The 23,007-nt window shown below is 39.3% G+C and overlaps 1 long non-coding RNA gene across 33 annotated transcripts in view; it reads right to left on the bottom strand.

Moving 5' to 3' along the window:
- The window catches only part of LOC144302457 (uncharacterized), a 106,132-nt gene that overhangs the window by 71,828 nt on the left and 11,297 nt on the right, over positions 1-23,007 (bottom strand). For 18 of the 33 annotated variants that reach the window (XR_013369329.1, XR_013369336.1, XR_013369331.1 and 15 more), the window contains one exon: positions 12,739-12,878. The exons of 8 other annotated variants lie outside the window; for them this stretch is intronic. This is a non-coding gene — a long non-coding RNA (uncharacterized LOC144302457). Of the gene's footprint in view, positions 1-93; positions 379-4,204; positions 4,356-11,124; positions 11,283-12,738; positions 12,879-14,928; positions 15,028-20,362; positions 20,381-23,007 lie in introns of those variants that run through there. 7 more of the 33 variants (XR_013369347.1, XR_013369346.1, XR_013369335.1 and 4 more) reach the window with 5 other exon arrangements.

Raw genomic sequence — 23,007 nt, 5'->3', positions numbered from 1 at the left:
ACCTATGAAGACAGGTATAATCACAGAGCCTAACTTAGAGGGTTAGTCATAAGCTTTAGGCGAGAAGATGCGGGTGAAGTGCTTAACATGTACCTGCTGGCCGATGGTGGAGGCGCTCACCAGGGCTCCGCCGCCCGCTCAGCATGCTGCCTGACAGCTCCTCCACATAGTGTCCGCACTTACAGCAGTGCTACACTGCTTGCATGGAACATAATTTTGAGGCATATCTGAACAGTTTTGTCTTAGGTCAGATTTGATTTATCCCGGGAGCACTGTCGGCAGGGACGGAGTAAAGGATGAAGGAGAGAGTATATGGAGAAGCAAACCAAGAATGCAAGCTCAGCTCCAGATGAACTTCATTCGGATCCCATGGAGAAGCTGTGGAGCACATAGCACATCACAGAGTAGGTTCCAGCTTGAGCAAGGGGGCTGGCCTTTTGTACCTCACGCATAATGGTCATTAGCCAAGGTCTGGAGGGGTGTATCCTCCCGGGGAATGAATGCAGCTGAGGGATGCAGCTGGCAAAGTGGATGCCACTGTGGGCACCAGCAGCATCCATGGATTTGTGATTCCCACGCCGACCCCTGCACGCCTCACTATGCCTAGACGACCTCAGGAAGACTTTGCAGGCTTGTGCATTTAATACGTGTGACTGCAGGCGAGTCACTTAATTTCTCTAAGACTCAGTTCCTTTATCTGCAAAATGAGGCTGGTAATACTTAATATTGGAGGTTATTCTCAGGATTTAGAAATAACACATTCCTAATCCTGACACTAAATGGGATGGAACTGCACATCTTTTTCTCACAGCCAGATTTTTCTTTGTTCATTATGCACAGAATCTAGGCTCTTCCACTTACGTGCCTTTGCTCATGCTCTCTCTCAACACTCCCCCCTCAAAGTAGCGCCTGATCACACACATACCACACACACACACATACACACACACACCCTTCTGCTCAAATAACACCCACCCAGAGTAACCTCCAATGTATCCTCTACTTTAAATTTCCATATCTAAATCCTTCCTTTTTCCTGAGCCCCATCCACTTCCTCAAATTTACACTGTCCTCACCCTTCTCTGAAATCTCTTTTCACTTAATTCCATATAACTTAACATTTCATTTATTTCTAATTGTTTAGTATTTGTTTAGTCTCTTCCAAACAGATTTTAAATATCTACTCCTCCATCCTCATGCCAGGAGTCAGGCATCCAGGGCTAGACATCTAGTGGGGAATCAGTATATCCTTTAGGTTCAATTAAGAATATTTCTTGGGGATCCCTGGGTGGCTCAACGGTTTAGCGCCTGCCTTCGGCCCAGGGCATGATCCTGGGGTCCCGGGATCGAGTTCTGCTTCTCCCTCTGCCTGTGTCTCTGTCTCTCTCTCTCTCTCTGTCTCTCACTCTCTCTGTCTCTCTCTCGAATAAATAAATAAATAAAACATTTTTTTAAAAAAAAGAATATTTCTTGATCAGAAGAACAACGAAATACCTCAGTTGACCATTTCCATTCTCAGGATTATCAAAGCTAGCAAAATTCTTCCCTCTGATCCGGAGGTGCTTGTCTGACAACCCAGAACAATAGTGCATGTAAAATGCATGATAATGGCTTCCCCTGTAATTTAGCTTACAGATGAATCTTAGGTGAGATTTTTCTATTGGGTTCTAACAGTCTTTGAAAATTGGTGCCCTAGGAGGTGCAAAGTGGAATGCCCAACACAGCTCTGATTATCAACTGCAGCCTATGCATGCATTACCATAAGGGCAGGCCTAAGCTGCTCTCAGCATCCTGAAATCTTTGATTAAATCAAACCTTAAGTATTTAACAAGTGCGGGTGTGTCCTAATTTATGCAATAGGTATGTCTCTAAAGAGATGATTTATGCAAATTGACTTTTTTGGGGGAGAGGGGATCAAATTATAATTGAAATTCCCTTGGAGCACTCTTTGATTGGTAGCATAATGCTACTGGGAATTTTTCTTGTAAATAATTACCATTCAAATATTTAGTTAGTTTTAACATATCATTTTTGGTCTCATCATGTCAGGATATGTGTATATTTTCTCTCTCAGGCTTTTAGAGAAATCAAATTTAAAAGCCACCACAATCCAAATCTATTTTTTTGGGGCATCTTTTCCCCCAATATGAAATAGGTTATTTTACTTGTTTATTTCAAAATGCCACCTAAGGGGCTCTGGATGGCTCCATGGGTTAAGTGTCCAGCTCTCGTTTTCAGCTCAGGTCACACACAATTTCAGGGTTGTAGAATGAAGCCCCACATCAGGCTCCAAACTCAGCAGAGAATTTGCTTGGGATTCTCTCCCTCTCCCTCTCCCTCTACCTCTCCCTTCTGCACTCACACTATCTCTCTCTCTCTTTCTCTCTTTTTCAATAAGTAAATCTTCAAAAACATAAAGTAAAATACCACCAATTTTTATGTCAAAATCTCCACTTTAAAAGTCAGGAAATAAAAACTCAGATTAAATATCCAGGGTTACACAGTATATCAGTTTACTAGGGCTGCCATCACCAAGTCCTATAGGCTGGGTGGCTTAAACTACAGAAATTTATTTTTTCACAGTTCTGGAGTCTAGAATCTGAGATCAAGTTGTTCTCAGGCTTGGTCTCTTCTGAGGCCTCTCTCTGTCTTCTAGATGGCATCCCCCACCCCCACCCCCGTGTCTTCATAGGGTCTTCCCTCTGTACCTAGAGGTACACTAATCTCTTCTTCTAGAGAATCAGTCATATTGGATTAAGGTCCATTCCTAATGACCTAATTTAACCTTAAATACCTCTTTAAAGGCTCAATCTCCAAATTCAGTCACACCTTGAGGGTACTGGGGATTAGTACTACAATTTTAGAATATATAGTTCAGCCCATGCCTCACAGCTAATGAGTGAAGTGCTCAGTCAGATTGGAACCCAGCAACTCAAAGCTCTAAACCAAGGCTCTCTCACACTGTACTTTATGTGTTTATTCCTTGCTATGTGTTGTTTGTGGAATTATTTTAAGAGTAAGGTATCAAGTAAATATGAGGTTTCATTTACATTCCTGTGTTCCATCTACCACATTTCTGCTCAGCTACAATACCTGAAAACAAAACAAAACCAAAAAACCTTGCCTTCTGCAAAATTGCACATGAAAAATAGCAGACTTTATGGGGAAAAATAAGGTTAGGCAGATCTCTCAGGAACTGTAGATCTTTGTAATAGAGCACTAATAAAAACATTAACTCCTTAAAAGAATCATGAGTAGTTAAATCTCTATTAGCATTAGCACCTCACCTCAAATCAGTCTCCAACATTTGCAGCCTTAAACCCCAGAGCTTGGATGTCCTCTTCCATTAAGATGTATGTATCAAATAATATTTGCTTCTAAAACAGGCCACTTTCATCAAAATTAAAAAATTTGATCCTGAGCACAGTCTTCATAAAGATGGTGCTCATCTTCTAAATATTGTCTAGAAGTACCCTATTCCTGGGCACCAGTGAGCCACAGAGGAATCCTAATCTCTGAACTCCACACATGCTTCTCTCTCCAAGAGCTGGTCTTACACACCTATAATCCTCGTGACAACTCTGCAAAGTAGGTATTTTTATCTTCACTTTTCAGCCAAGGAAACTGAGGCTATCAGAAGTTATGGGACCTCTCCAAAAACAGACACCCAACAGTGTAGAGAAGTATCAGAAGTTATGGGACCTCTCCAAAAACAGACACCCAACAGTGTAGAACAACATTACTTATTCAAAAGCCTTTACCTGTTCCACATTTCACAGGTAAGCTGACCTATTGGATGTAGGTCCAACCGTTCGACCAGCCACCAATTTTAGTTAACTGCAATAATCTTCACCATTCTCACTACTTTGCTCCAAAAAGTGAACAGTCTCATCAAAATATGCTTTCTGACCATTGTGAAGTGGGATGACTTTACTTCTCAGGAGATAGGAAAACAGCAACTGAGATGGTCCATCAATCTTTCACACAAACTGTTGCTGTGCCAGCCTCCCAAAGCCTCCTAGAGGCTTTGATTTTTTTTTAACCTAAATCCAGAACTTTATAGTAATCTCTGTTAATTTTCATCATGTTAGTTTAAACCCATTATTCCAGGAATTGGTTATCTTTTTACACTTGTCATTGTATGAACTTTCCCTCACAATCTGGACTTCTCTGCAAATGTGATGAATATTATATATGCCCTCATTTAAGTCATTAATAGACACTGAACAGAACAAGATCAAGGTTAAGACCCTTTCCTCTTCTAAAGAGTCTCTCTCCGTGGTCGCAGAGGCATGCTGTTAATCCAACCAAGTCTTCTGCCATCCAGATTTTTAATGAGAGACTGTATCATCTTGCTGAGAATAAGATAACAGCTTGTCAATGCATTTGGTTCTGACAATTAATAACTGCTTTTCTTTTAGGTACTTAGAAATCATTAGATTTATCATTTGTTTTCAATTATTGCCCAGGATCAGCATTATAATTTCGTAGTCCAACAGTTTCTCCTCTCGTTAACAGCAATAGAATGTGCTCATTTCCTGTCTCCTGGACCCACTCATGTTGTGGGCAACATCTCCTTAAGTTTTGTCAGCAGTGGGTTGGTGGTCACGTCTGTAGACTTAGTAAACATCCTGCATACGTTACTCAAAAATTGAGGCATGAATCTATTTAAAGACATGGACTTATTTAAATTTCTTATTCTATCCTAGTCAAATGTGTCCTGTCTAGAGTACTTACCCTACATTTTAGCGTCTGGACATTATGTTCTTCAATAAAGAAATGCATTGATTTTGTCTGTCTCCTTTCCACCTTCTAGCAATATTACAGTTGAACTTCTAACAACCTAGGGGTTTTTAGGAGTGCCAACACTGCCCCCCAGCCCCACATAGTCAAAAGTCCACATGTAACATTTGATGTCCATAACTACTATTAGGCTACTGTTGACCAGAAGCCTTACCAGTAGCATAAAGAATCAATTAACAAATATTTTGTATCTTATATGTATTATATACTGTATTCTTACAATAATGTAAGCTAGAGAAAAAGTGTTATTAAGAATACTGTAAGGAAGATAAAATATTTTTACAGCACTGTACATTTAAAAATCTGTATAGAAGTGGACCTACACAGTTCAAATCCATGTTGTTCAAAGGTCAACCATATTCACCATTCCCAAGTTGCACATCTTTTTTTTCTTGCTCTGAATGTTCTGTTTGGGGTCTTGGGTATTTCATGAGGCTTAATACATTTTATATTTTTAATTTTATTTTATTTTATTTTATTTTATTTTATTTTATTTTTTAAGATTTTATTTATTTATTTGACGGAGAAAGAGCACAAACAGGGAGAGCAGGAGAGGGAGAAGCAGGCTCCCCATTAAGCAGGGCTTGATCCCAGGGCCCAGGATCATAACTTGAGCCAAAGGCAGACACTTCATCAACTAAACCACCCAGGTGCCCCTATTTTATTTAATTTTATTCTTAAAGAGAAAGAGAGAGTGTATGATTGGTTGGGGGGAGGCAGAGGAAGAGGGAGAGAGAGAATCCTTAACAGGCTCCATGCCCAGTGAAGAGCCCAATGCAGGGCTTGATCTCATGACTTTGAGAGTGTGACCTGAGCCAAAATCAAGACTCAGACACTTAACTGACTGAACCACCCAGGTATCTCAATGCATTTTAAAATTAACCCTTCTTATACCCTCCAAACAAGACTGTCCCTTTTCCACTAATCCTCATTAACGTGGCCATTCTTCCATAGCTCCTTACAATCTGAGCTCATTGAAGAACTCCTTGGGCAATCACATTTCTCTCTTTTGACATCTCTCCTAATATTTTGAGTGACTTCTTCAAGATTTTTGAACAAGATTTTTTGTGTTTTTGTCTCAAATCACTTTAAATATGAAAGATATATTTGCTTCACAGGTTTATGGATGTTTGGGAAATATTATAACATATATCTTGGAATTTGCATGTTTTCCTAATTTACATAACAGCTTAATATTTTGAAGAGCTTACAAGGCTTCAATAACTAAACTTGGATCTTAGTGTTATTGTTTTCATGTTGCTACCACATTGCTTTAATTATGAGACTCCTATAATCAATCTATGAAATATATAATTCTTTGTGGGGTTTTTTAAAAGAATTATTTATTTATTTAGAGACAGAGAGAGTGAGAGAGTGAACATGAGCAGAGAGAGGGGTAGAGGGAAAAAGAGAGAATTCTCGAGTAGACTCCCTAAAGAGCATGGAACCCCATGTGGGGCTCCATCCCAGGACCCTGAGATTAAGACCTGAGCTGAACCCAACAGTTGGACACTAAACAAACTGAGCCACCCAGGCAGCCCATCATTATTTTTAAATTAGTAAACTAAGACACTAACTTGATCATATTTACATAAAGGTAGAGTAATCAATTCAATTAAAAATTTTATAGTATTTTAATGGACACTATACTGGTTAAATATTAAATTAGTAGTTTCAGTCTCATTTTCAGTTCAACAAAATGTTTAAAACTCCTTAAAAAATCTGGGAACTTGGCAAAAGCCAAAACATATTTTGTCAATATATCTATCTTAATTTTTAAACCCATGTGAACCCTAGAATAACTTCATTCATCTGCTTTTTATTAATTTATCCCGAACTCATCAAAATATAACATTGAAAGAACTACTTGATGTCTCCAGAATTTAAATTTTTAAGTAGTCTTCTTGGAATTATAGTAAGTAGGAATCAACCCCCAAACATCCAAAATTTATTTCAAAATGTATAATTTTATAGATGAAAACTTAATTAAACTTACTTAGAGACACTTGACGAGGTTGTAAGAGCTTATGGATAAACAATGGGTTCTGCAGCTCTTTACTCTGGAAGGCTAAAGCATTATTTGCTAAGAGAAGTGCATGTATGGGGCACTTGGATGGCTCAGTCAGTTAAGTGTCTGCCTTTGGCTCAGGTTATGATCCTAGGGTCTTGGGATGGAGCCCCACATTGGGTACCCTGCTCAGTAAGGGAGTCTGCTTATCCCTCTCTCTCTACCCCTGTTTGGGCTCTGTCACTCACTCACTCACTCACTCACTCTCTCTCTCAAATAAATAAAATGAAAAAATGAAAAAAAAAAGTGCATGCCAGTAAACAAAAGCAATCAACCCATGCCGTGCCTCTGTCCACATCTTCTCCCCATCTAGTTGACATGGATGTCATAATGCAGAAATTTTAAGCTGAGGCACAGTGACCTACAAGAATACAGCCCAACTAATGATAATGCCAAGTGGTAGGAAGAAGATACACCGGGGATTAAAACTGACTTTGGCATGAGAGATGTTCTGTTCTTGGCCATCTGTGTGTTTTCCCTCCCCAACATACTGCGTGGCCCATAATAGGCCTTCAAAAATATTCATTAAATAAATGTACTAACAGATTAAAGAATGAGTGACTCTGTGGCCCACTACTTAGTAGACTTGAGACTGCCAACAGACTTCATGCTAAAGTCAAGAATGTGTCTAGACCTCAACAAGACTAAGCTTACAGACGGGTATCATAGATGCTGGCAAGAGGTAACAAGTGTCTACTAGAAAGAAGCTAACTAGTGCTGTGTTAGTGAAAGTTTAAGAACTAACTTGCCAGGGGAAAAAAAATCCCTGATTTACAGCATTACTCAATTTTCAGAGTGTAAATATTCCCAGTGACCAAAGAGACATCACTGAGTGAAGAGTTGGGAAGAGATGCACACAGTCCATAATCCCTGATACAGTGTGAGTGGCTTCAGTGCACTAGTAAGCTACTCAGGACATCAGCAGTATCCAGTACTTACATGTACATTATGACCCCTTTTTCTTGCATGTGTGTATATATGATTTTATTCAAATAAAAAATGAGATGAAATACCTTAATCTCTGACTATACAGAAATGCAAAAATTTAAATTGACAAAGTAGTTGAATATTTATGGGCATGGGAAGATATTCTGTATCGATATTTATTGATGGGGGGGGAGATGTCAAAACAGCTAATATAGCATAGCACTCTAGTAAAAATATAAATGCATAATCAATTTGACACCCAGAACAGTTCAGAGTGAAACTGTAGGGTATCAAAGAAAGAGTTCAAGTATCAAAAATAATCAGGGAAAATAGAGATCTTAGTGATGAAGGACTATATGGACTTCTCATCGGTAGCAAAAGAGACCAGAAAATCATTGAATAGTGCCTTCAAAGTGTTGGAAAAAAATACTGCTAACCTAGAATCCTATAACCAACTAAACTGTCATTGAGAAATGAAGGACAAGTAAGGATAAGAGAGATCATAATAGGCAGAAATCATCACTGGAAGAAATGCTAAAGGAATCCGACAGACCTGCTAAAATAAAAGACTAGATATAGAAAAAGTAGAATGCCAAAAGTGAACTAAAAGCATATAAATTGGTGCTAAAATTTTAAGAGTAACTACTAAAACTCTAAAAAGAGATTCTAAAACTTTTAACCCTTTAAAGAATTTTTAAAATGTAATTGACCTAAAAGAAGCAAGAAAAAAGAAAATAGAAAAAAAGCATCCAAAGCATAGTAAATAGGATATACAAGTAATAAAAATAAATTTAAGTGTAATTAAATGTTATTAATGTAATTAAATAAATGTAATTAAATAAGTTATAAATGTAATTAAATGAAATTCATCAGTTAAAACACAGAGGTTGTTGAGTTGGGAAAAAAAATCCAGCTGTATACTACTTACAAGAGACACATCTAAAACAAACGGACCTCAAAAAAAAAAAACTAGTAAATAAATAAAACAAATTGATATTGGGAAGGATTTTTAAATACATCCTCACTTAATATTGAGGTTGAAGTTGCTAAAGTCTTGCCATGTCAGACACTGACATTCTAAGTAACCACTGTTAAAAACTTGATCAGAGAGATGCCTGGGTAGCTCAGCGGTTGAGCGTCTGCCTCTCACTCAGGGCATGATCCCGGGTACGGAATTGAGTCCCGCATAGAGCTCCCTGCAAGGAGCCTGCTTCTCCCTCTGTCTATGTCTCTGTCTCTCTCTGTGTGTGTTTCTCATGAATAGATAAATAAGTCTTTAAAAAGAAAAAAACTTGATCAAGGCTGCCTTTAATGCAATATATGTGGTACTTTTACATACTTGTGCATATACATGTGCACATATATATGTGTATGTATGTACGTATATATATACCTATATACACTGTGTATAAGTGTGATTTCCAAGTCTCCTTGGCATTAGAGCTTTTTGCCTTCTAAAAGGACTTTTTCTTTTTTAATTTATTTATTCATAAGAGACACACACACACAGAGGCAGAGACATAGACAGAGGGAGAAGGAGAAGCAGGCTCCTCACAAGGAGCCTGATGCGGGACTCGATCCGGGATCCCGGGATCACAACCTGAGCCGAAGGCAGATGCCCAACTGCTGAGCCACCCAGGTGTCCCTCTAAAAGGATATCTAGGCCATGTTCTAAATATCCTGATCAGAATCTTTCCATCAAATAAGCTAAGTACAGTTTTATGATCCAGAAGAAAGTGTGCACACACATAAAGACAGCCAGCCAACAGCCATAGAATGTTCCCACTGTAAAGACTTGAATGATCCCCTAGAAGACGTTCTTTGAAGGTCTCAGACCCTTTGGAGACTGAATAGTTATGAACCCAGGAAAAAAAAATAATGTCCTAAACAAAATTATGCATGCTATTTGTGGGAATTATGGGGGATTTGGGCATCCCCCAAAAGTGAATCCTGGAAACATGCTAAAAGCCATAAATGGACCCCAGTTCACGAACGTACATTGACAAGATAAACAAAAAGAGTTACTAGGAAAAAAAGGCATTAAGGATGCCCAAGGCTGCCTGCCCAGGTTTTGGCAGAAGCAGAACAGAGTCAGGGCCCGGGTCCCTCAACCCCCCATGCAATGTTCCATCCACCAATGCTCAATTTATATTTCCCTACACTCCTGGTGCCATTCCTTGAAAGAACATTTCTAACATAAATGGAGGAAATCTGACAAAAATGTCAGGTAACATCTCCTTCTATTCCTTCTATCTTCAGAGCTATTTTAAATGAAATTCTTAAGCCAAATGATTAGTTAACTATTTGTTCAATGAATACAGAAGGGCCATGTGGCCCAAATTATGACGACAGAATCATCGTAATGTAAGCTATGTTTAGCGAGGCCTTCTTGAAGATACATCATGCTTTAAAAATCAGGCATGCACATAAAGAGAAAACATGGAACAACCAGGGTTAAGGCAGGTTAGTCTCTTAAAAATGTATCCTTTCTAATAAGGGGCTCCCCAGGTTTTAGAATGTTACTTGTCTCTTGAAAGCACCTTGGGTAATAACAGAAAAATCTACTTTAGAATTATAAATCATTATTAATAATTACATATATATTTTTAACTGAGTGGAGATGGAAATGGTCTTTTACTAATTCCACAAAACTAGTCATGTCTTTTAAAAGACATGTTTTAATAACTAGTCAAGAGTTTTTAAAATAAGGACTAGGATTGAGCACCATGGTCAGGAGACAGAAACAAGAAAATCTTTGACTTCAAAAACTGCATTCAATTTCTTTCTTACCCTGCCTCAAAGCTAAGTTTTCTATACTTCACTTTCATTTTTGAGAAACGTAGTTGTTTGAGGGGCACCTGGGTGCCTCCGTCAGTTAAGCATCCAACTATTGATTTTGGCTCAGGTCGTGATCTCAGGGTCCTGGGATCAAGCCCCACATCAGTCTCCAGGCTCACCAGGGAATCTGTTTAAGGATTCTCTCTCCCTTACCTCTGCCCCTATCCCTTCTTGCACCCTCTCTCTTCTTCTTTCTCTCTCTCAAATAAATAATAAATCATAAAAAAAAGAAATGCAACCCAAACTTTTTATAAGTGAGGTTAAGTATGGTTAAACAGGTTAAACAGGTGAGGTTAAGTAAGGTTAAAACATAATAATTTTATGTTTTAGCTATTAAAGTATCCTCTCATTCAGTGGAATGTGTTAAAGATGGAGGAATAAAATAAAATTTATGTTCCCCCATAAATATGAAGGACACTGTCTTGAGTCACTGCCTATGGGTTTTATTAACACTGACATCTGGTACTGAAAGTCTATCCCATTGTCAAAAAAGAGACAATACATTTGGGAATTTTATGATTGACTGGATCCAGAAACAAATTCAAATTTTAATATTGTTACTCCCAAATGAATTTCTGAACTTTCCATACTGGATGAGTGATTCAGAGACATGCAAGGTTGATTTAAATAGTGTGCATGGTAGGACCTGTGAAAGAAGAGGAATAGAAAGTTAACCCTCCCCCACCAAATTGTAAACTCTAGGAGGACAGGCTCCTTTAACTTCTTCATAGCCATGTCCCTTGTGCTTAGCACGAAGTCTAAGAACATATTTACTGAACCAATGAACTAATGTATAAATTTTCCTGTATACTTATATTTTTTATTTGAAACATCTAGACTTTAGCATCTGGAAGAATTTATTTAAAGCTCTTGAAAAAAAAAAAAAAAAGCAGTCCCTAACCCTGTAATTTTGTGTAAGCACAGAGAGGAAAAGAGGGAAAAGGGGACTACACATCAAAATATGGTCCAAAGATCCAATTCAATGGGTAGTGAATATCTACTTATAAAATTATCTGCCTCATAATGTTTGGTTTCAAAATATGCAAGTGAGAGTTCTCAGGATCACCTGGGCAGTATCTACTAGTCAAGTCCTGACAGGACCAAGAATAGTATGACAGAGTCATGAACACAAAGCGAATCTGATACATTGGAAGGTCATGCCAGTCAATCGCTTCTATTTCTGTCTTTGTCCACCTTTCAAACCTTTTGCCAACCCCTGCTACTCACCCCGTCATTCATTATTACACCTAAAATGTCACACCTTGCTTGGCTTTTGGTCTCTACATTTCTCCTTCCACCCCACCTAGAACCTTTTGATCCCCACATGTAGGCTTGCCTTCCTCTTCCTGTTTTCAGTATCTTAGCCGTGAGACATTCCAGCTTTCTTGTCAGTGCTCTGTCTACAAGCCAAGAGCAAATTTGGATTGAATTTTAAGACCATACAGCAGTTTTCTCATCTCTATCTCTTGGGCAAAGTCATGAATGACATGTAAACATGTACACATAGGCATACGCATGAGCATACATGTTAACACATACACATACATACACAGAGACATACACATACATCTTGTATAACCAATAATGGAAGCATTTCCCTAGTAGCTAATATCTAAAAAACTTATAGGACTGTCTTTTATAGTACAGCACTGTGATGAATATTATGCATATTGGCAAACCCTCTACATTGCATGACAATGTGTTTTGTGGTATAGCAAAGATTAATCATTTCTGAACAGTTTTAATGGCCAATGGATTTGAACCAAGTGGAATTTGTTGGAGCTCCTGCCTAAAGGATGCTTACTGGCTAACTCCATCTAAACACTGGCTTGGTGACCAAATGTCCATTGGTTCCTGAGAACTGAGGTTTCTCTTCTCAATGACACCTGAATGGGGTCTTTAACTGATGCTAATAAAATGGTCATCATTGGAAAAAATGGGGGGAAAAAACCTTGTAGAATCAACTTAAATTATCTTGTTTATCTGTGTATCTATTTTTTATGCACTCATCCATGATATATACATAAAGTTTTAGAGCTGCCTGGCACCTACTAAGCATCATATAAGAATTCACTATTATAAGTAGCATGGGCAAGACTTACCATTGGGTAATGTGGCTTTGCCAAAGTCTGAGTTTTCTCCTCCTGTTGTCTGTTCTGTATCTAGTACTGTCTCTTCTTCTCTTTCCATGTTACTTGTTCTATACTGGTTTTGTCTTCTGTATTCACCACTGAAATGCTAACTGGAAAATCAAAAAGCACATAACACTCCAGGCAAATACTCGAAATTCAATCAACCAAATAAATAAATAAATAAATAAATAAATAAATAAATAAATTCAATCAACAGAACATTTTGATTTTTTAACCTTACTTATAAGAATTCGTTCACTCATTTTCTTTTCACTGCTATTAATGTTATGTACATCTCTGCATCCAGATTGAACTTATTTGACACCTTGTAGTAACACTTCACTTTTCATGAAGACTTCTCAGGACACCTTTGCAGGCTTATAAATGAGTCTCCAACTAACAGTGGGAAACTATTTACAGACTTAAGCAGGCTTAGAAAGGAAAGAAGAGATTCCCACAAAGTGATTTTCCTATCTTTCTTACTCCCAGATAATGCAACTAAAATATATAGTTTGCAATCAGCAAGAGAGAAGAGAAGAGAAAATACAGTTTTAATCATCACATATGTGCTATAAGTTGCACAACTATAAGCTATTTTGATTTATCTTTTCATCTCAATATAATAGGTTTTTAATCAATGCTTATTTTATAAATAAGTCAGTCAGTAAAGCATATTTCATTCACCAGCACATCTAATCTTATATCATCCTAATATAAATGGGGGTTTATTACCTACACCACAATTGTTTTATACTACTTCACAAATATGAAGAGAGAAACAAACATTCTAAGGTATTTACCACCTGAAACAAATACAAATCTTGCTATGTCCTTGACAGGATCGGTTAGGGATCTGAATTGGTTCAGGAGGATCACATTGGAGTCTATTCCAGTATGATTTGCTCCTACTATTAAAATCATTTTACTGAAAAAAAAATCATTTTACTGAATGCCTAAGTCAAAGAGCCTTTTCCTCCTATAGCAAGTATTATACCCAGGAAAAAATGAAGACCCCACTTTGTAAAATTTCACCATTATTTAGTTAACTACGCCTTAGATAGATACTACCCAAAGTAAATTTTATACTTTTTTTTAAGATTTTATTTATTTATTCATGAGAGACACAGAGAGAGAGAGAGAGAGGCAGAGACACAGGCAGAGAGAGAAGCAGGCTCCACGCAGAGAGCCAGATGTGGGACTCGATCCCGGCTCTCCAGGATCACGCCCTGGGCCAAAGGCGGCACTAAACTGCTGAGCCACCCCGGCTGCCCCCCAAAGTAAGTTTTATTTCCTTTCTTTTTAACTAAAACAATAGGCAAATTAGCAAGTTAAAAAAATCACAATAAGTGTTCTTTGAAAAAAAAAATGCCATAGACTATGTAGTTAATGCTTTCTGACAGCATAATCTAACCTGAAAAAATGGAAATAAAACAGTGTAGTTTATTCAATTTTAGTCATTCATTCCTTTTTTTTACACAAGTCTGTTCTTATTTCTTCAAAACTTAAAAAGAAGGCTGAGCAGATTAAGTAACAAAACGGAGCATGTTCTACCTCATATGATATAAGGACTAAACTCTCAGGAGAGTGATAAAAGTCTGGCTTTTTACCTAGAAAATTAGAGCTTGGAAACCATTTGGTCAGAGGTCACAGGCCAATGCCTTCAGGCTGAATTAGGCCCAGTGCCACAGGCCAATAGGTATGTATAAGACACCAATATTTAGAAATCATGGATTTCCTATAAAAAGTTTAGATTTCTAGTTCCTCAAAAAACAGAAACAAGCAAACCAAAAACTAGGTTGTGGGCTCCTTGGGCCTGGAGAGTCTCCCCTCTGGGTGAGAGGCCAAAGCTGAGGGAGCCTCAGTGCCCCCAGATATTCTGAGTTGCCTGCATTCCCTTTGGGCTGCTGTAGAAATAAGTAGGCCAAGCCCAACTTATCATTCTTGTCAATCCTGCAACCTGGACCAGAAACAGAGTAGAATCCAGACTCAAAAGGATATAATTCTGCCATTTTGAGTTTTTGCTTATTTATCCATTTTACAATTGGTGAGAGCACATGACAAATCTCTAATGCCAAAAGCTGTTCTCAGCATAAATGGCCACATTTTAATCAGCACAATATTCACACTGAAACAGAATTATTGTTTGGGCTGCTAGCAAACCTCAACAGGTTGTAAGTTCTTTGAGAGGAGGGAAATCTTCAACCAGGCCCTCTCTCACCATCATGCCACACCGTCACAGCCCTGTGGGGTGATGAATACCTAGGAGAAGGTGAGATGGGCTGAGTGTCTGAAGGGAAGAGTCACAGTTGGAGTAACTACTTATTACTCTGGCTTTCACATGTAAGTAAAAGACACGTCACAGCACTGCTTAAGAACATACAAAGGGGGGCACCTGGGGAGCTCAGTCAGTTAAGCATCTGACTTCGGCTCAGGTCATGATCACAGGGTCCTGGGATGGAGACCCAAGCTCCACATTGGCCCTGTGTCAGCACCCCCTACTTCCACCCCCCACCCCCCACCCTCGCTGGCTCAGCAGGGAGCCTGCTTGTCCTTCTCCCTCAGCCCCTCCTCCTGGTCCTGTTCTCTCTCTCTCACTCTCAAATAAATAAATAAAATCTTAAGAAAAAAAAAAAGAAAAAACATACAAAGGAAACTCAAACATTGAAGTCAATTCCTAAAATATTCTAATTACATTGCTATTTCACAAAATGGGCTTCAGAGGCTGAGTTACCTTAGTAACTGGCTCCATGCATTTCATAGCCTATGTTACATCAACCACCAATTTAGGAAAGAAATATTTGAACAGTAAGGAATGAAATGTTTCTTCACCATAACTGATTTTCCTTATCCTTTAAGAGGTTAAAATCACTGATACTTTTCATTTAGTGAAAAAAACGAATCCAAATTTCAGTGAACATAAATATTTTTAAGAATAAAAACCACTTAAATGTAAAACTGAAATTGCTTTGAAGTGATTCATGAAGACAGAAATAATAGTCAAAAATAAGCATTCAGAATCTGAAACAAATTCATTTTATGAAGCAAAATGCATGGAATCAAATAATTTTCCATAGCAATAAATATAATTTTCCTTAGGGAGTTTGGAAAAGTTCTGATTGATAAGCTTTGTCAGAGAAAGACTGCTTTTTGAGGTAGTAAATCGCCTACTGACATATTCTCCACAAAGCTTCAGTGTTTAATACCAAGCTGCTGGGATACAAGTACAAAGACATCAATTATCCCAAAATAGATTGGGGCAGAGTCCAGTTCACTTATTAGTCCTTTAGGCTATGTCCACAGGGGACAGAGAGAAATAAGAGATTTGGCAATCAACTGGTTAATTTGATCATTGCAGACAACTGCGTTGTATAATTTAGGTCGGAAACATACCCTGACCTGGTATTCCTAATTTGGAACATTCATCAAATTAATCAAATAATCACCAATGCTCAATTTCACTATACCCTGTAAACAGAGTCCTAGCATCAATGATCAAGTTTTCACTTACAATTATAAACAGAATGTGCCATTATCTGAGCAACTGCACCTTTTAGATGGTGTCCCATTTCCTACGTAACCCTTCCAAACCATCTTCATTCTCCCCGGCTAGCAGACTGATTCCCTCTATCCTTGTCCTTCCTGCACAGATGCTCTCGGCTCCTAGCATACAAGGAAAATGGAGCCCATCAGCTAGGAACTCCCTCAGATCCCCATTTCTCAACACATATAGGAACACTCTCTGTAGCAGCACCCTCCTTAACTCTTGTCTCAACAAGAGAGCTTTCTTTTATAAAACTGCCTTCTAGCACCTTCTCCAGATCTCATCAATACCACTTCTCAGGGACGTTGGTCCATCTTCCTTATCTTTAACCTTTCTCTTTATACTAGTTGAGTCAACTTAACATATAAACAAAGGAACCTTTGTCCAAAATTTTAAATTAGTAGAACTTCTCTGGAAAGTAATCTGACAATAGGCATCTAAGTGCCTTAAAAAGTTCAGGTCCTTTGACCAAATAAATTCCTCTTCTAGAAACCAGTTCTAGAAAAATAGTACAAAATATGGACCAAGCTTAATTTCAAAGATATTTCTGGCAGTGTCATTATGAGGAGAAATATGAAAAGAGAAACTAAATATTTAACAGCAAGAGGAAGATTTCTAAAGAGTTTCTAATGTTGGGGAAAATATCAAGTGAGAAAATTACACAAATGAAATTGACAGCTTGTCTGTAAGATGGAGCCAGTGAGTGCAAATACGTGTATACCATAGGATGAAGTGGAGCTCCCTCTGCCAGCGACGCTATTCGAGCATCAGGAGATAAGTGTCTGCTTTACTGCCCCATCCCTCAGCAACTAATGCAGTGCAGAAGGCGGACAGCTAACAAGAATTTGTTGAATGAATGAATGAATGAATGAATGCGAAGTTTTATCTCTGTCAAATAACTCCATATGGAGAAATACCCAGGGAGCAGGGAGGGAGGAGAAGGGTCTAGCCAATTAAATCTGCCAAATCCACCCCGGTAATTAATGCAGAGACAGATGCTAAAGCCAGTCCTCTGTATGTGCGAAGCAGAATCTGTCATCATTTACATGGTCCCTTCTCAACTTGGTTAAAATGCATGGAAAAGACTGGAAGGGAATGGTTAAAACTAGCAGCACTGTTTAGAGTGGTAAAATTACACATGATCTTTTGGCTTTTAATACCCTCCTCTACTGTCCTAATATTCAGTAATGAATATGTACCCTATAATTTAAAAGAAAGTTTTAAAATAAAACCCTGCATTGACTCTACATAGCCCTGTAGCTATGTGCCTCTTCTCCTTACAAGCAAGTCTCTTGGAATTATCTTCCAAATCCTCAGCCTTCCTTTGCTCACCCTGCAAGAGTCACCTCTTGACCCATCACTACACTAAAATTGGCATTGCTCTGATCACCGAAGAGCTCAGAGTTGTTCAGTCCAGTGGTTACCTCTGTCTTCATCTTGCTGAACATTTTGGGAGCAACTGACACTGCCGGCCCTTACACCATCTGCTTGAAACTCTTTTCTCCTTGGGATTCCAGGACAACATCCCTCTCTTTTATCCTTCATTTGCCACTTGCTCTTTTTCCCTCTCTCACACTCCAACTGATGGTCATATAATCCGGGATTCTCTCTATAGCCATCTTCTCACTACAGAGTACCTTTAAGTGATCTCATCACACCCTAATTTCACCCACTCTGTGTGTTTTTAACTCTCCGAACTTACTTCTCCATACTATTCCAAGCTCTGACTGATATATATGATCCACCAAATCCACCAAATCATATATAACTGTTGAATCTGTATCTCACAAATTACTAGATCTAAAAAATGAAAACCTATTCTTCTGCTTAGAACCTGGGTCTCTGCATCCAAATCAAAAATCCTTTAAGAAGCATCAATGAGTCTCCCTCAGTGCTCCAATAAATGTAAACAGTCAATAAATGATTCACCAAGTGAACTTTTTTGGGGGCATGTCCTGTTCGTTCATTTGCTCATTTAGCATCGGCTATGTTCCTATGGGTAAAGCACAAATTAAATACATCTCCACCCTCAAGGGCCCACAGCCCAGTGAGAGAACAGACAAATCAGTCATAATCAGTTCAGTGAAATGGGTGTATATAGGATGCTATAGGAATCTTTTGGCAAAGGATTCCTGAAGGACAAAGTTCTTCAATTCAGGCAGTGGTGGTAGGAATGAAGAAAAGGAAATGATGGCCCTGTAGAAATTCTGTATGATGTTGGGGAGTAGTCAGAGATGACTCTCAGGTTTATGGCTTCAGCAACTAGATAAATGGCCATAACCCCTCCCTGCCACTACCACCACCAAGTGGATCAGAGAATGTGAGAGGAAAAGCCAGTTTGGGAAGTAATAAGTAGTTGGAGCAAGGTAAGCATCAGATGCCCATGAGAAACCCCAAATTTATGCATGTTAAATGAAAAAAAAAACACAGAGTCGAACAGTGTGTAGAACATTCTACTGTTTATATTAGGAAGAGGGAAAAATAAGAACCTATATTCTTACTCATCACTAAATACAAATAAATTTGTTTGCTAATAAATGCATAAAGAATGTCTGGAAGGATAGGTAAGAAACTAAGAGCAGTGGCGGCCTGTGGAGAAATGAAAGACAAAGATGGGAAAGACACTGCTCATTCCTTGTTATGCTTTCTGAGTTTGAACCATGAATCAACTACTAATTCAAAAGATAACTTTAAGGGGAAGAGAATGGTCAAGAATCCCACAAAACAAAGACTGATGACTACAACTGGATAAGGAGGTCACTGGTGAAACTGGTGACAGCCGAGTGAGGGGAGGGATGTGTGGAGAGAGGGGCCACAGGGTCTGGAATGGGGGGATGGAGAGCCCTCTGCCGCAGGTGAAGGAGTGAATGAGGAGAAAAGAGGTGGTGGGGACAGCTGAGCAGCACTGCTGAGAGGCAAGGAGGTGATGGAGAGACTCAGAAGTTAAAAAGGCTGTCTGGTATGACTCTGGTCTCCCCCTGTCCTCGCTCTGACATTCCTATGGCCACTGTGCCCTCAGGCCTCCCCACCATCTCTCAGTGAGCCCCAGCTCCATGCTCCTTGGTACACAGGTCCTGTCACACCCCAGTGTTGCTCACTGCGCCCCCTGCCTTGCCCCACTCACCACAGAGCATCTCTCTGCCAGCCAGGGTCAAAGAGTGACATACCCAATATTCCCATTCTTCTCTTTGGACACTGGCACACTCTTCCTCTCCTGGCAAAGGTTTGGTCAGACACCATCCGCCTTCAGAACTTTTCCTGCCCACCTCCCTGATGGCTAGGGTCAGTGGCCTTGGTCCTGCATGCCAGGAACACCAGGGCCTCCTCTAATGAGCTGTTCCTCATTGGTTTAACCCCTCCACCTCATCTGAGCTCTTTCATTCTATCATTTGGCAAATATTAAATATCTACTGTGAGCCAGACACTATGCAAGGTGCTCAAAAATTTTTCTAAATGAGCAAGATCAAGATGGTTCTGCCCTGAGGATACTTAGAGTCTCAGTGAGGGAAACATAGATGAAACCAAAAATTACTACTCACAGATTCAGTAAGTGCCGGGAAAAGAAGGTACAGGGTTATCCTGTAAGCTACTTGAAGGCAGGAACATAGCGATTTTTTTAAACTGAATTTAACTTTAAAATTTTAAACATTTAATTGAAAAATTAAAATGTAATTAAGTTTTTATTATATATCTAAATAAATCTGTATTTCAGAAAATAATCCAAGGCAAACAATGATTAATGAAATATGTCTCATAGAAAGAGGAAAAACAAAGTATTCACTAGAAGAAAATCATGACTCTCACTTTTTGTCAATAGTGGCAATCCTTCTAATTGATCATTTTTCTACATAACTACATAAAATTAGCTTAAAGGTTTACTGAAGCTTGAAAGATTTTTTGGTCACATAGAAGCACCCAGGTGCTCTATTGCTTAGCAGTCACTTAAGCTTTCTTAGCTCTTTTAACTGGTTGAGTTAGATGTTGGAGGTGCATTTCCCTCACTGACCTCTGACCTTTTAAGCTGATTCTGGACATATACATTTGTCCACTTACCTGCCATGACCTTCTGCATAGACTGCTTATGATTGGTCTGGTCTTTGAGTCTCCCCCATCCTCCCTGGACTTAGGCTCTGCAGCAGGCAAAGGACTACTTTGGGGAAGTCTGTAGCACCGTCACCGCCTCCTCCCAACCCAACACCAGATTCAGACATTGCTGACACATTTTAAAACCGAGGGCAAGACCTCTGAGATTCTGCTGGTTTGTGAACAATCAGGGGCTCCTGTCCAGGCTAATAAGCTCGGTATGTTAGAACATAAAACTAATGAGACCAAGATCACAGATTTTTCCTAAACAAGTCGGTAAGCTCTGACTTTGCCTAAGGAACTAAAAAATCTTTGAAGTTTCTCTGTATCTCCTCTTTGACTTCAATCTTAGGTAAAATTGCTTTGGGAGATATAAAATGTCCCTCCAAGAGCCAGGTGACTAGAGAAAATGAGTGGGTTTTTTTTTTATTTTGAGACCTTCTAGTTGTCAAATCATGTGACTCTATTACTTATTCCTCAAAAGAATGCATTTTAAAAATAAAAAATAAAAGTGAACATGCTCACCTCAGTGCCAGGGTTAGAACTTGGAACTTAGATAACCAGGAGTTCCAATATGACTCCTTGGTCACCATTGGCTCATCTCCCACCTTCCCTCTATTTCTTCCCTCCTTTCTTGCTCCACCCACCTCCCAGGCTCCCTATTTCTTTTCACCCATGCATCTGCTGCTTTCCATAATATGAGAAGTCCCTAGTGCCTAGGATAGTTTTTGCATTTGAGTGGCTTATGTTTTTCTTAATAAATGCTTATTAATCTTCTTAAATCATTTTACAGATCCAGACAATATATACCTTCAAATGTCTTATAAATATCTCTTTGGCCACAAATCTAACAATGTAAAAATATAGAAACTGGGCAGCACAAATCATGAGATCATTCGATCTGGAACATGAAAGATACCAATTGTTCATTTAGTTAACGAACATATACTAGCCTCTCCCATGGGCAGGAGCATGAAGTTGAGGGAACCTCTGTTCAGTATCTATAGATTATATTTAAACACTCCCCCTTAACATGGATTCATTAATTCCCAAAGGATTGAAGGTCCACTTCTGTGACAAGCACTGGGCTGACACTAGGGATACAGAGTCAAACAAGACACAGTCTGCATCAGACTCAGGTTGTATTGGGGGAACTGGATGCCTATTTTCCTGAGGAGATGTGCATACACGATGTGTTTTTCTTTAAAGGAGAGAGTAGTAGTAACTACCAGAGACTGGAAAGGAAAAATTGGGGAAGACTGGCAGGGACATGAAAAGTCAGCTTGGGATGCCTGCGTGGCTCAGCTGTTGAGCGTCTGCCTTCAGCTCAGGGCGTGATCCTGGGGTCTTGGAATCGAGTCCCGAATTGGGCTGCCTGCGAGGAGCCTGCCTCTCCCTCTCCCTATGACTCTGCCTCTCCCTGTGTGTCTCTCATGAATAAATAAATCTTAAAAAAAAAAAAAAAAAAAGCCAGCTTGATTTCAGTCCATTATCTCACCCTAACCCACACACATACACACACTCACACATGGGCAATGGTTTAGATCCGCCATGATGAGGGAGATTTTGGAGTGAGAATTTGAAGAACATTTCTCATGAGAGTCACTCGGAACACTCAAGGCACAAGCAGGGTCGCTGTGGGGCCCAGAGAGCTAAGGAGAGCATGTTTCCTCCTCTAAACACCGCCACAGACTCTTGGCCCTGTGGAACCATAAAAATCTCATCAGAGGAACCCTCTGTCACAAAGACCTTGCAGCTGGGCCAGGGACAGTGACATGACAAGTTTCCAGCCTAGGAAAACATGCACGCACTTGTCCCCACTCTGTAAACTGGAAGAGATGTCGAGGGGAGCTGGAATCTACAGTCATCAAAGGGGATAGCCATCAAGGGTCATCACAATTTGGCCCATAATCTTAGTAAGTCTTCATTTATACTCAAAGGTGGACAGAGTTTGGGTCCATTTGGGTGATATATAAATTGTGCTCAAAGTTTTCTCCATGGAGTTTCACACTTTGGCCTTATTTCTGTCCCTAGCATTACTAGATTTCTAAAAACAATAGCCAAAATATGATCTACTTAACTCTAGTCTTCTTGAGGACAAGCACTCTGCCTCCTTTCTTTCCAGATCCATAGTTCCCACTATAACGCCTGTGTTCAAGTGCTGAACTGTCTTAAATAACATCCAGGAGCATCAACTCTGGGGAAATACTACAGAAGTACATCTGAAAGTTAACAAACAGCCATTTTTCATATTCAAAAGGATAACCTGCTTCTTAGTTTGGTTACATGTCTCCTAATTGACTTTTTATTAGTAAAAATTATGAAAGTAAGGCTAGATCACAAGATTTTTAAAGCTAACAGGAATTTTGATGCACACAAAGGCCATTCAGTAGTGAAGAACAGAGCGAGAGAATGTCTGCTAAAGGTCCCATCCTAGATGTAGAGGTTCCCCATCAGTACCACGCCCATCACTGCCATCCTGCCTTTACCACCAGCTTTTGGCTGGACCAGAGGACCAAGGGGGGTAAGAGGTACAGGAAATTTACTCACATCTTACCCAATTCTCTCATTTGTGTGTCCAAATGTCCTCACAGCTTCACATTCTAGGGTTCTGA

Source organism: Canis aureus, chromosome 31 (assembly GCF_053574225.1).
Source record: "Canis aureus isolate CA01 chromosome 31, VMU_Caureus_v.1.0, whole genome shotgun sequence".
In the NCBI taxonomy this organism is placed as follows: domain Eukaryota; kingdom Metazoa; phylum Chordata; class Mammalia; order Carnivora; family Canidae; genus Canis; species Canis aureus.
This window is presented reverse-complemented; position numbering and strand designations above follow the sequence as displayed.